Below are 14,428 nucleotides of genomic sequence, written 5' to 3'. Positions count from 1 at the left end.
CAGCCCAATCTAGAGTGGGCTGACGGGCAAGGGCGGTGCCACTCCAGCACCATCCCACCCTCACCAAAGGGCTTTCTCATGGAGTAGGAAGCCCAAAAAGTTAAAAAGAAAAAATAACCTTCAAGAATCCCCCATAGGGGAAAGCAAAGATATACCTTTAAAGAGATAGCTTATTTCTGTCACTGTCTCTACTGGCACATGGGGGCTGAATGGGCAGTGGAAGTTAAGATTGACTCCCTGCCCCGGGAACACCCCTGGCCATGCCCCCACCACACTGACATGACTGGGGCAGCTCTGGAATGCTGATGCAAGGCTGGGTGCCGTAGCTGGCCATCACAGGGTGCCACAGCAGCAAGGCGCCAGTAGATTTTCCCCTCTGCTGGGATAAGTGCCCAGGGAGGGCATTTCTGCTGGTGTAGATCCATATCACCTCCAGAGGAGGATTCACACACATGTACACACACACACGATTGGGCTGTTTGATTACCACATATACACTATTTTACTTTCTTATCTGAATAATATCCTGTGGGTTTGGGAACGAAGTTTAGTTTATATGTGCCGCAGAATAAGGTGGTCAGGTCTTGAGGCTGTTGGAAAGGTATAGTCCATCTACCACACTGGGACTGTACCAGCTCACTCCATATTATTCTGCTGCATACACAGGCCAACCTCTTTCCTATAGCCAGAGCAATCTGGGTACTCATTTCACCAATCTTGAAAGAATGGAAGGCTGAACCAATCTTGAACTGGCTGCCTAAAACCAGCTTCCATTGGGATCAAACTCAGGTTATAAGCAGAGCTTAGACTGCAGTACTACAGGTAACCACTCTGAACCCCGGGGCATTTCTAAAATGCCTTAATTCCTGGTGTCACCAGTTTAATTCCTCTTTCTGTGGTGGTTTTATATTTCCTTCCAATTCCTATAGAATGCCGTTGCCAACTAGCTTTTAGTGGCATAAGCAGAGGATCCCAATTTAGGATCAAATCATTACACTTTTGACATTTTATAGAAAAAAGTTTCTGGATTGTTATTTCATTTAAGAATTTTAAAAATAATTTCTAGTTGTTTGATATTTTTTAAACAGATTGGGCTATCACTTTAAGGATACTTTCCTGAAAGTAAGCCCCATAATGACTGCTCCTTAAAAACCCTAGTAGACACAAAGAACTGAAACACATTATTAACAAAAAAAAAATTAGTGTTCAGAGTTGGTTTGCCATTTCTTGCCTCCACATCACGATCCAGGTGTTGGTTGGAGGTTGTCCATCCTAATAGCAACCACAACCAACCCTGCTTAGCTTTTGCGATCTGACAAGATCAGGCTAGCCTGGCACTATTCAGGTCAGGGTAGTGACTTATATTAGAGGTGCCTTATATGTTTATGATTGTTCATTCTGGGATGCCAGATTCTTATAATCAGAAGCCAATGGGCTGTTTCACATTACTGGAATGAACAGGTATGAATATATGAAGCTTCATTATACTGAGTCAGGCCATATGGCAACCTTTGGAAGAAAAGGTATTTCCTAACATCAGGGTTTTGAAATCCTTTAGTTGGAGGTGCCATGGAGACATCTGATTACATGGTACAATTTTACCCTGGACCTTGATACTGGTTCTCAGGTGGTGTTGGTCTTAGGATTCCCTTCCACAGGAAAGTTCTACTACACAAACCCCAATGAAACAAATAATCCTCTGACTTATGTCCTAAAACTTGCTTTCTATTTTTATTTCTAACTTCTTTATATGCATTTAAAAATCAGTTTTGTTGCTCCTGCTTTAGTATTCTTACAGAGTGGATGCCAGTATATTTTTGGCATTAGTGTGTTCTCTGATCTTTTTAAAAAAAATAATTTTATTGATATTTTGGATTGTTACAGATTTATGTTACACATCTTTATGTTTCATCCTCCGTATCCTTTTGCCCCCCTTTCCCCCTCCCCCTTCTTCTTTTCTTCTTTAAATGTGCAGCAGCAGGTCCATTCTTTCTATTTTTCTTTTCCAGTTTTCTTCTGTGATTCTAATTTTGTTTATGGTCTCTGATCTTGACCCAATTGCTGCATGATTACTTCAGCTAGGCTCTCTCTTTACTAACCCTATCACATGATAAACACATAATTAAAAACCTCAAACAATTATCCAAGCCTTATTGAAGATCTAAATTAAAAAGGTTTTTTTTTAAACCGATGCAGTGTGAACCGAATTTTGCTAACAGTTCCCTGAGCACAACTCTGTGCCATGACTTCAAAACATTAGTGATCATGGTACAGCACTATCAAAACAGATTATTGGAAGTAAGTTTTCATTCCCATGTGCTCTCGGGAACACAGATCTAAAAGGGAAGCACATTTACGCACATGAAAGAATTGCTGAACAGAAAATTGTTTCAAAAACCTTTCATCGCAGTACTGTAGCTATTTAATTAGATTCTAATATCACATTAATCTCTACAGGAATTTGGCACAGTATTTTCTTAACACATTTTTTTCCTAGCTAATACAAAAGCAGAGCAGGTATTTGATTAATTATGCTGCCTTCTGTACATTGTTTGCATATGAGACATGGAATGCCTTTCATTTCTGAATATTTGAATAAGACATTAGCAGGGTTGCAAAAAGGGCCTGATGAAAAATATCCTGTCCTTTTAATAGATGCTTAATGTGTGGAGATGGGCAGGTGAAGTTAAACAAGCTAAACAGAGAAGCATGCGCCTGCTAGCTCAAAAAAAAGCACCTGCTGCAGAAGAGGGAAGCAGAATCTTCACCGCATAAAGACTAATGTGCTGGAAGACCCAACATGAAGCAGATTCACAGAGTGTACCAGCCTGGACACAACAAAACACGTGACTGTTGCAATAGTTCCTCTGACCTATTGACTCTGTGTATTCTGACCCTCAGACCAGACCTCTGACGTGAAAGTGCCTGACAGAGTCTCTGGCTGGACTTGGCTCTTTGCTGTAACTTGATACCTCTGCCTGGCAGCCTAGTCCAGAACAGAAAGATGGAACAATATTGCAGTTTAATATGCCATAAAAATAGCCATGATAACTCTACTTTATACAGAAAACGTGAGTTGATACAATTACTTACAAATAATTGACCAACCACTCAGGCATTTCTAGTAACTGTACATCATCTCCATAAAAGTGTAGCAAGAAGAGCTCCAATCATGCATTCCCCTAAGAAAAGTCTCTGAAATTAAACCCAGCAACTAAACACAAAACAGATATTCTACTTTCAGATGACAGTTTTTATGTATTTATATTTTATTACAATTTTATACTGTCCCTCCCCTTTTGAGCTTGGGGCGGCTCATATCCATTTATAAAAACAACAAGCAGATAATTCCTACAGTCAGGAACACATACTGTTGACTTGTATATAGTTCAAAGCAGAACATCTTAAACTTAATGGTGGGACTAAGCTGCTTTTTAAATTGGTGTGTGCCAAAAGGCAAGATAGAGCTTAACCAATGTTCTTCCTTACATGCAGACTGGGGGAAGCCTCCTTGGTTGTCTACCCCACTGTCCCTTGGGATATAGATGATGGCCAATTTTCCAAGTGAAACTGAAGACCCCCTATCCTTTCCTTAGTTGAGACACAACAATTTGATCCCCAGTCTCCTCGTAGCTGTTTTGAAGTTTACTCCTCTTGAAAGCCTAAAGTGCAATGGGGTTTATTGGGATAAGTTCTTCTTAGAGTTCATCTGACCACCAATATATAGAGCACATTCCAGCACAGAGGTGGGATGAAGCATTTACTCACCCCACAGCTCCAAGGCATACATGGTGCAATCATATGCCTTGCTCCTTGGGAAACTTCATAATGCAATGTGGCAATTTCCTGCTATAGATAGTTGGGTAATCCTTAAGTATCACTAATCCAGCTCCACCATTGATAAAGGCAGTTTATCATCCAATCCACCCAGGAGGGGCTTTCAAGAGAACATTTAAACCCATCATTCTTTGTCAATATGCTATAAAATACCTGTCAATGATCTCACTTTGGAATGTTAGGTGCCATTTCCTACTTTTCCCGCTGAATTTTTACGGTAATTACCTACAAACTACCCACTCAAATCCAGGTTTTTGGGAAAGTAGATTCCAATGTCTAGCTATGTGACACTTTCCAATAAAGGGATCATCCCAGGTCAGTGAAACATGTGCAAAGTTTCTCCTGTTCCCTGGACATCCACACAGACTTTTTTGTGGGCTCCTTGATGGACTTCTGTTGCATGGACCCTCTGTGATTGTCAGCTTCTCTCCCACCTTTACCTATTTTCCCTCCCTTATCCTTGCCTCTTCCCCCTCATTCCTTTCTCCCATTCTCAGTTATGTGTGTGCGTGCGTGCGTGAGTGCTTAGGGAGTTACCTTTCAGGTGCTTACTGTAGGTTCTATATGTACCTATTTTGTATCCATTAAAATTACAATCACTTTCTCTTTACTTACAATTTTATTTCTGGGTAGCATTACTGAGATCTAGAAGAAGAAGAGTTTGGATTTATACCCCCCCCTTCTCTCCTGTAGGAGACTCAAAGAGGCTTACAATCTCCTTCCCCCCCCCCCCAAGCCCCCCTGTGAGATGGAAAAGGAATTAGGAAAGGAATTGAGAATAAAACTGCAAAGATTGTCATGCCCTTATATAAAGCAGTGGTGCGACCGCACTTGGAGTACTGTGTCCAGTTCTGGTCGCCACATCTCAAAAAGGATATTGAAGAGATAGAAAAAGTTCAGAGAAGGGCAACGAGGATGATTGAGGGACTGGAGCACCTTCCTTATGAGGAGAGGCTGCAGCGTTTGGGACTCTTTAGTTTGGAGAGGAGATGTCTGAGGGGGGATATGATTGAAGTCTATAAAATTATGCATGGAGTAGAAAATGTTGACAGAGAGACATTTTTCTCTCTTTCTCACAATACTAGAACCAGGGGGCATACATTGAAAATGCTGGGGGGAAGAATTAGGACTAATAAAAGGAAACACTTCTTCATGCAACGTGTGATTGGTGTTTGGAATATGCTGCCACAGGAGGTGGTGATGGCCACTAACCTGGATAGCTTTAAAAGGGGCTTGGACAGATTTATGGAGGAGAAGTCGATTTATGGCTACCAATCTTGACCCTCTTTGATCTGAGATTGCAAATGCCTTAACAGTCCAGGTGCTTGGGAGCAACAGCCGCAGAAGGCCATTGCTTTCACATCCTGCATGTGAGCTCCCAAAGGCACCTGGTGGGCCACTGCGAGTAGCAGAGAGCTGGACTAGATGGACTCTGGTCTGATCCAGCTGGCTTGTTCTTATGTTCTTATGGGTAGGCTGAGCTCCGTAGAGCTGTGATTAGTGCAAGGTCATCCAGCTGGCATGTGTTGGCATGCACAGGCTAATCTAGTATCCCAGATAAGCCTCCACAGCTGAAGTGGCAGAGCGGGGAATCAAACCCGGTTCTCCAGATTAGAGTGCACCTGCTCTTAACCACTACACCACTGCTGCTCCTTGCAGATGTATATCTACCCTGATGTACATAGATTATAAGGTTTTGTGTCATTCCTTTCAATAACTCTTTTTAGCTAATTTCCTCTTCTCTGAGTCCAGTTTGGAGTAACAGAATAGCTCTGATGGACCAGGCATCTTTTGATAAGGAGACTTATTTGTACTGATGTTGCAACAATGAATGCTTTTGAGGAATGACCTATTTTTCCATGTCTCAGAGAAGGCCCAACTGAAGAAGTAGTGGGGAAAAATGGACTACTGGATAAATACAAATATGTGTTTTTGCCTGGAGGATTTGATAGGAAGATCCAAGCAGTGTGCTTTCCTGGTAAGTAATCATAGGGGCTATAAAATAATTTTTCACACATTGAGATAGGGTGGCAGCTGGATGTGTATCTCTCATGTTATGAGGTCAGCACGTCATCATGTTTTGCCAGCCCAAGTTTCTGGTTGGTTATCGTTCTCTCATGCTCTCGCGAGAACAGTACCATACACAGTGATTGGTTGTAAGAAGAAGAAGAAGAGTTTGGATTTATATCCCCCCTTTATCTCCTATAGGAGACTCAAAGGGGCTTACAATCTTCTTGCCCTTCCCCCCTCACAACAAACACCCTGTGAGGTAGGTGGGGCTGAGAGAGCTCGGAGAAGCTGTGACTAGCCCAAGGTCACCCAGCTGGTGTGTGTGGGAGTGTACAGGCTAATCTGAATTCCCCAGAAAAGCCTCCACAGGTCAGGCGGCAGAGCTGGGAATCAAACCCGGTTCCTCCAAATTAGATAGCTCTTAACCTCCTACACCACTGCTGCTCCACAGCGGGAAATTTGAACCAGAATTAGACCCCCGCTCCTCCCCTCCAAACTGGATTGAAGACATGTTTTTTTAAAAAGTAGTACATTCAAGCAGGTTTGGCAAAGTCGCGGGATAAGGGGGAGAATGAGCACCAGAACCGGGATGAATCCTTGTTTGTCGATCAGGCAATGGGGAGTTCTTCCTGAATCCTTGATATTTTGCGTGAGTATCACGCAATTAATTGACCATGGGGAATCGGCCTAAGTTTCCTAGAGCACAGGGCATCCCTTTCAGCCCATTCATGAAAGGGGGGGTGGGGTAGATGGACTGTGGTTGAGTACGGTGTACTACCCAACAACCTCCAAAGAGGATTGTAGAGGTGCGGAAATCAAGAAAACAGGTACGCACCACCAACTGAGATGAAAGGCCCCTATGCAGCCCAATAAGCTGCACCACCCTTTATGATGTCATACGTCTACATCAGCAAAAGGAGCCATTCCTGGGCTGAAAGATCACAGGAAGCTGATTAAAGTTGTCTCTGCCCCTGAGAATGCCCAAATCAGTGACAGCATGCGCTCCTGTGCCAGGGGAGCTCTGGTGTCCATGGCAGCATTGGTACCCAGGTGGCATGTGATCACACAGCTCCCCAGCTCCATAACATAAGTACCCTTGGACAAGCATAGATGCCACTTACACTGTGTTGAGTGGCATCTATACCAAGAGAGGAGTAACACTGCATCCAGAGTCCTTTTACTCCCCCCCTCCCCGGGATTAGGCTGTTAGTGATTTACCTATATTCACAAATTGCATACAAGACAAAGCATGAAACCATTTATGTGAGCCCCTCATATGCTGTTACAACATCCATTTTTAAGTCAGCAAACTAATACAACTGAGAGACACATTGCTTACCCAAGACTTCAAGCAAGGCAGATGTGGTATCTGAGTGCTGATCATTAAGCCCCTAACTGCCCAATCCAGTTCCCAGGGATGGGTGGGGACGGCGCTGCTGCACTGCTGTACCACCTATGAAGGCTTCCAGGCAACACAGGGAGGCAGCTAGAAGGGGGGGAAGCTCTGCTGCTTGTTAGCCCTCCATAGGGCTTAATGGAGCTATATCACCTGAAAGGGTGGCATAACTCTGATTCTCAAGCTGTGGCATTCACAGCCTTAAAACCTGGGTTTAAACCAACAAAAGCATTGCTCCACGGATGGTAGCATTGCTCCACGGTGGCCTGGACCTCTGGGTTATGCCACTGTGGAGCTGAGGGGTGGCCAGGTGCCAGCGCCTATGCCCCTTCTACCAGCGTGGGTGCCCCTTTGCACTAGCAAAGGGGCAAACACATTGACAAGGCCCTCCTCCCTTCTTTCTGAGCATTCAACACCCCCCCAACCAGATTGGACTGTAGATAAATTATGTTTTAATTAATTCCCAATCCCTCATCAAATCAAATCATTTCATTCATTTTACTCTCCAAATTCATTTTCTACCCTAATCCCCTCAAATCTGTGAATTAACCCCCCTCCCAAATTAATTTGTCATCTAGAGCAATCAGGTAGCTTTCCTTTTAGTGAATTCACCTCATATGAATTTTTCCCCCACCCAAAGAAAGACAAAAGAATTATTTCATCTCAGTCACACACAGAGAGCTCTCTTTCCAAGTAGCCCAATCCTCTGTTTTCCTGCATCCAGTTCAAAGGAACTCCTTTTCCATGAGTAGAGTGCAATTCCATGGTCAGCCCCCAGCCAAGCAAATAGATCATCTCAGCTTTCTCCCAGTCAGCCAGGAGCTGCTCATAGAAAAACAACTCTCACACTTCCAGTAGTCCAAAACACAACAAAGGGCTGCCATTTAAAATAAGAGACAGCTGTTCAGTCAGCACACACACACCCCCTATACACACGAGTGGATAGATTTGCACCTACCTCCAGTACTCTGCCCCTTTGGGATCCTCCAACTAACAATTGCAGAAAACAAAATGCAGCATCTTTTTCACCTCAATGGCAAGGGAAGACAAGGAGCAAACCTGGCATCAGCAACAGACTCTTGGAGCTTTGAAAAACCCAAACTATCCTCACAAGAAGAGACTGAGATAGTAATTAGTGGAATTTTCTCCCTCAAGATGGAGTGCACTGTGAGCTCTGGATAATGAGCTGCAAGTGCCCAAATTCATGTTCCAGTTTTATTAGTGGTATGGAATTCCTGTTAATTGCTATCTGAAGTGAACTGATCTCACTGATTTATCATTATATAATTACAACTTGGACATATTAAGAGGTGCTAATGGGGCAGATCTTGTACCACCCATGTCGAGACAAAACTGATATAACCTGCTTAAATAATTGTTCACTATTTCATAGACTCTAACAGAACACAGACTCATTTGTTTGACTCCCAGGATTTCTGTCCAATGAATGCTGTAGTACCATTGTAATCTGGGGTTAATAAACGTAAGACAGTTTGAGTAATTTAGAAACGTGCTCTTATATTTAATAGTGTCAAGTAATTGATAGTTTTCTTAACTGTGGGGAAGAGGCAAAATTAAGGTAACAAGTGATGGAACTCAGAAATACAAAACTGCCTATGAAGGAAGGATAAGGTGGGGAGCAAGGATGGGTCTTTAGTGTTGAGTTCAGACATTTATTTATTTATACTCTACCTTTCTCCTCAATGGGGACTCAAAGAGCTGGCATTGTTCTCCTCTCCATTTGTCCTCTCAACAACTCTGAGAGAGGTTCAGTTGAGGCTGTAACTGATCCAAGGTTACCCATGCCACTGAGGATTCCAAGTGAGATTCTTTGGCAGACTGAGGATTCAAACATGGGTCTCCCAGATCCTAGTCTGACACTAGACCACCTGACACTAGACCACTAGGCCATTATGGGTGGGAATCTAAGAGGCAGGAAGACTATTAAGAAAACAGTATCAAGGTCTTTGGGGGCATTTTAGTGGGAGCTTTTGTTAGCCAGAGGCTGAAGGGGGAGGAAGAAAATGTATCTGGAGAAAGCAAAAAGGGAAAGGGGGCACATTGTATTCTTTGGTGCTCCAGGACAGGGTTGGATTGTATGAGAATGGTAAACAGGGAAAGGGGCCTAGTGGCAAAGAGGCTAATACAGTTGAATACCTGAGGGAGAAATTTTGGAAAGGAGAAGTGGAAAATAATTCATTACTTCCAACACATTTTTTCTCAAAAAAATTTTTCCAGAGCCCCATAAAATAGTGTGTCCCCCAATGTCCTGGGGCTCAGATATAAGGCAAGATGCTGACATGGGGAACAGATGGGGAACAGACACCGTACTGAAAGATGCCATACTGGTAACATTTCACAAAAGAGGAAGGAAAAAATCATTACTTGAGAAAGTTAAAACAAGTTATAATTTGCCTACAAGTGAATCATACCAGAAAAAGAAAGATATTTTTGTTCCATAAATCTGTGAGTGAAGATTTTATTTCAGCCAGTATTAAATGGTGTGGTGTTGTATATCAAATGACATTTAGACCATAAATTGATATTGAATTATCATTATTTGTTTGTTTGTTTGTTTATTATTAGTTTTTTATACCGCCCTCCCCCGGAGGGCTCAGGGCGGTGTACAAATAAATATATGCAGGCAGGGAAAAGTTAAAAACCAGTACAAATACAATACTAGCCCTGTCTCCCTATTAAAACCAATAACAACAATTCAGTCAGCATCCGAGAACTAAAACCGACCCCCCTCAGGGAACCCCAAAAGGTCCCCCCTAAAATGGGCCACATAATAAACAGAGAACAAGGGGAGGAGGGGAGGGGACCAGGGGTACCCTCAGCAGCCGACCCCCCCCAAAAGCCCAGCGGGACAGCTCAGTCTTACAGGCCCTGCAGAATTCACCAAGGTCCCGCAGGACCCAGACAGATGGAGGGAGGCTGTTCCACCAGGCAGGGGCCAGGGCCTTATGGCCCTGGCCCTAGTGGAGTCCAACCGCATCATAGAGGGGCCAGGGACAACCAGCAAATCGGCCTCTGCTAAACGCAGAGACCGAGCTGGGATATGCGGGCTAAGAAGGTTCCAAAGGTATATTATGGTATATTGGTGGTGGTGGAAGTTAATTTACTTGAGGTCAAAACTATGGTGTTGGGAATTTATGCTCCAAAGGCATTTTATAGACATCTTATTGGTAAGCTTCCCATATGAAAGTTAGTACCTATTGAGAGATTAATATGAAGGAGTATCAGTACAAAATCCTTATAAATATATTTTTCTGAAAAAAATGATATTAAAACAATATTAAAAAATTAAAAATATTAAAAATTAACAGTATTAAAAATACACAAGGCTAACTGCCAAAAACTTTCTGTAATTTGATGGACAGCCATCAAAGGGTGGTTGATATATGGGGACAGAAAAATGGAAACTTGAGAGAGTATTCCAGTTTCTCAGAAAGACATAGATATTTTTCAAGATTATATATGATTTGGGTTTTTAGAAATCTAGCTACTAAGTTATGTAAGGTAGACTTTTTATTATAGACATTATCAGATCATAAACCTGTAAGCCTAGTTTGCAAAAGAAAATCTAATGCTTTTAGAAAGAGTTTAAATTAAGCTTAACTTCAAAAGGGCATACTTGCTCAATACTGTAAGAAAAAAATAAAGACTTTTTTGAACTCAATTTAAATAAGGGAACGGACTTGAGAATGGTTTGGGTTGCAACTAAATCTTTTGTTAGAGGTAATTTAATTCAACATAATTGAATTGAAAGGAAAAAAGACAATTAAAATGTAAACTATTTTAGAGGAGATTAAAAGAAAAGAGAATGAATTAAAAATACCCAGGAAACAAGACCATTTCACATCAAATAAGAATTTTATAATAGCTGTCTATATTAACAATAAGAGAAATGGAAATAAAATCAAAGCATTTTGAATTTGCAAAACACCAAGAAAATGGTTAGCATATGAACTGAGAAAAGAGAGAAAAAAGAAAATAACATTCAAATTATAAGGAAACAATGCTTTAGCATATAATATGACAATCTGAAAAAAAATAAAAGGTCAAAAGGTTCTATTGTTAAAAATAGATTAATATCTTAAAAAGCAAAACTTATTACAGAAGATTACACAAGGATTTGTGAATGGCACTATAACAAGAAGACAAGTGGTGGAGGCTATTAAAAAATTAAATCAGGAAAAGTTCCTTCTCCAGATGGTCTACCAGGATTTTATTATAAATGTTTTGAAGATGAAATTTTACAACCTCTACAAAAAAAGAAGTCATGGAAATAAATTAATATAATATTATTCCTACAGCAGGACAAGACTTAACTTTGAACCCCATCCAAAGGGCGGAGCAAATCTGCTTGTGGGAGCACCACACAGTTGTGTTGGCGATTTGCCCTCCCAGGGGCACTTACCCTGGCAGCCCTTCCTCGGGCACTTACCCTGGCAGAAGAGTGATTTTTCCAACATGTGGCTGCCACAGCTTTCCTTAGCACTGGGATGCGGTGCCTGATGCCAGCACTACTGTTCCAGCGCACCTACCACCACTGGCACAACAGGGGGGCTGAGAGAAGGAGCTGACAGTAATCAACTCCCCCCCGGCCATTTTCTGCATTACACCAGTGAATGGGGCCTCAGACTACAGCACCAAAAAAGGTGGGTGTAAGTCTATTATGGCCAATGGGGCCCTTTCTTGGTGGCAGGGAGGTTTTTTTCACCTTTCCAGCCTTCCTGCACTGGTGGGAAGACTCTTTGGGGATGGCAGTACAGCTGCAGTGCCAGAGGTGGGAGCATGGTTTCTTGGATGGGGTGCCCAACAAGAAACTATAGACTTTATTGGATATTGACTATAAGTAGTTCACAATCATTTTAACTAATAGATTAAAAATAGTTTTGCAAGTGGTTAATGTGAGAACTGTATTGGATATTTTGGAATATTTGGAAAAGCATAATGAAAAATAAGCTGCTTTGATTTTTCTAGATGCAGAGAAAGTGTTTGACAATTTGAGCTGGACTTTTTTGTTCATGGTTTTAGAAAATATGCATTCTGGAGAGAATTTTATAAAATGGGTGAATTAGATTTACATGATATGAAATTATATTTTGCAGCCTGGTTTTTTTTGGTTTAATTGAAAAACTGGGTTCTGTTGAGAAATAGAAGATTGCTGCAGTTAGAGGGATATGATATGAAATTTGGATGGCATGCCTATTTATGATATGACAAAGTAAAAGTTAATAAGGACTTAAAATCATTATGTTAGATGTGTCATTCTGAGAATGTGGGACAAATATAACTATAATTGGAAACAATAGGGGATGGGGCACCCCCTTTGGGAGTCCATAGCTTTGGACCCCCTGGACCAAACTTCACAAAACCTGGGTGATATCAGTAAGAAACTCTCCTGATGATACCACCCAGGTTTGGTGAAGTTTGGTTCACGGGGTCCAAAGTTATGGACCCTCATACATGTACCCCCTGTCTTCTATTAGCTCCCATTGGAAACAATGGGGGATGGGGGACCCCCTTTGGGAGTCCATAAATTTGGACCCCCTGAACCCAGTGGTGGGATTCAGCAGGTTCGCACCACTTCGGCAGAACCTGTTGTTGAAATGGTGCTTGTAAACAACCAGTTGTTAAATTATTTGAATCCCATCACCAGAACCGGTTGTTAAATTATTTGAATCCCAGCACTTCCTGAATCAAACCTCACCAAACCTGGGTAGTATCATCAGGAGAGTCTCCCAAAAAATCCCTGAAATTTTGGTGCTGCTAGCCTAAAAACTGCAGGCCAAAAAAAACATGAATGGGGCCGGAGTTTCGGACATGTAATGGGGGGGTTGAACCCCAAGAAACCCACCCTTGCCTACGTCCTTGTCTTTGCACTAGAAGGACCCTATCCAGCCCAAATGGGCTGCATCTGTGTATTTTTTGCTGGCATAACTTGCCATCAGTAAAAGGGGGTGTTTTGGGGCTGGAAAGTCTGACAAAGCAGTCTAAAGATTTTGCCTGTTTTATCTTTGTGGCAATTTGGGAGTTGTGAGAGGGGTTGTTTTCCCTCCCTTCTGCACCACCCAATGCCCCTTTGGAGGCAGTACTGTACAGCTTTTGCTGTACCATTTCTGGTCACCTCCATGCACATACACACACCCTCCAATCTGGATTGCAATGTATATGTGCAAAAATGGAAAAGTTCATCTATATCCACAATAATAAAATAGTTGGCTGAGATAGCTAAACTTACTTATTTGATTAGAAAAAAGAATTTACTAAGTTTATCAATAACTGGAAACCCTTGATAGACTTTTTGCTCAAAACAGAAAAAAAAATGAAATGATGATTTGAGGACTAGGAGAATTTAAAAATGGACATAATACAGAAAAGTGTGAATCCTATTTAATTAGTAATAATGATGAAGAAGTAAATGAATGATAATTTCATAATTGTACACTTATGATAATATGTACAATTATGATAATTTCATAATTGTACACTAGGGAGCTAGTGTAAAATTTTAATTGTGTTTATATTTGACATTGTATGCCCTCCCTTTCTCATATTTTGTGTATATTATTAATTGCTGATTTTGTTTGTCTTTTTAAAAGTTCTTATAAAATTATACAAAAAGAAAGATGCCATATTGGTGTTGCTAAGGATGACCCCACTCACAGCTCAGGGCTTCTTTGTGTTTCAAGAATCTGACACTTGTTTGCTATTTTAGTCCTTTCCACCAGGGGGCACAGAAGTAGCATAATTGGAAACTTTTTCCCTCTTCCTGAAATCATTACTTTTTTCTTGTTTTTAATGAGAATGCAGTTTGGGGTAGCTTGAAGTGACTAAATTCAGAGCAAAACTACCATTGAGGACAAAAAAAGCATGTGTGTGACAAATACATTTGGAAGCATGTGTGTCATACAGATGTACTTATCAGAGAAGTGGGTTTGTGGCTTCCTCTTAAGTGTACACTCTGAGGCAAGATCCAATTTGTTTTCACAGAATGTTTGAAATAGTCCAACAAGGGAACAGCACCGTGTCTAACAACTTGAAAATCATGATTCAGGAAGAGTATTGGCAGAAATGAAAATAGGGTGAAATTCCTCCATAATAGGGAAATAGGGTGCAATCCCTCCAGAAATGGAAATAGGGTGGAAGCCCTCGACCCTGGTTCAATTTCTTACT

The sequence above is a fragment of the Sphaerodactylus townsendi genome, linkage group LG02 (assembly GCF_021028975.2).
Source record: "Sphaerodactylus townsendi isolate TG3544 linkage group LG02, MPM_Stown_v2.3, whole genome shotgun sequence".
Taxonomy (NCBI): Eukaryota; Metazoa; Chordata; class Lepidosauria; order Squamata; family Sphaerodactylidae; genus Sphaerodactylus; species Sphaerodactylus townsendi.
Note: the sequence above shows the minus strand (reverse complement) of the source record.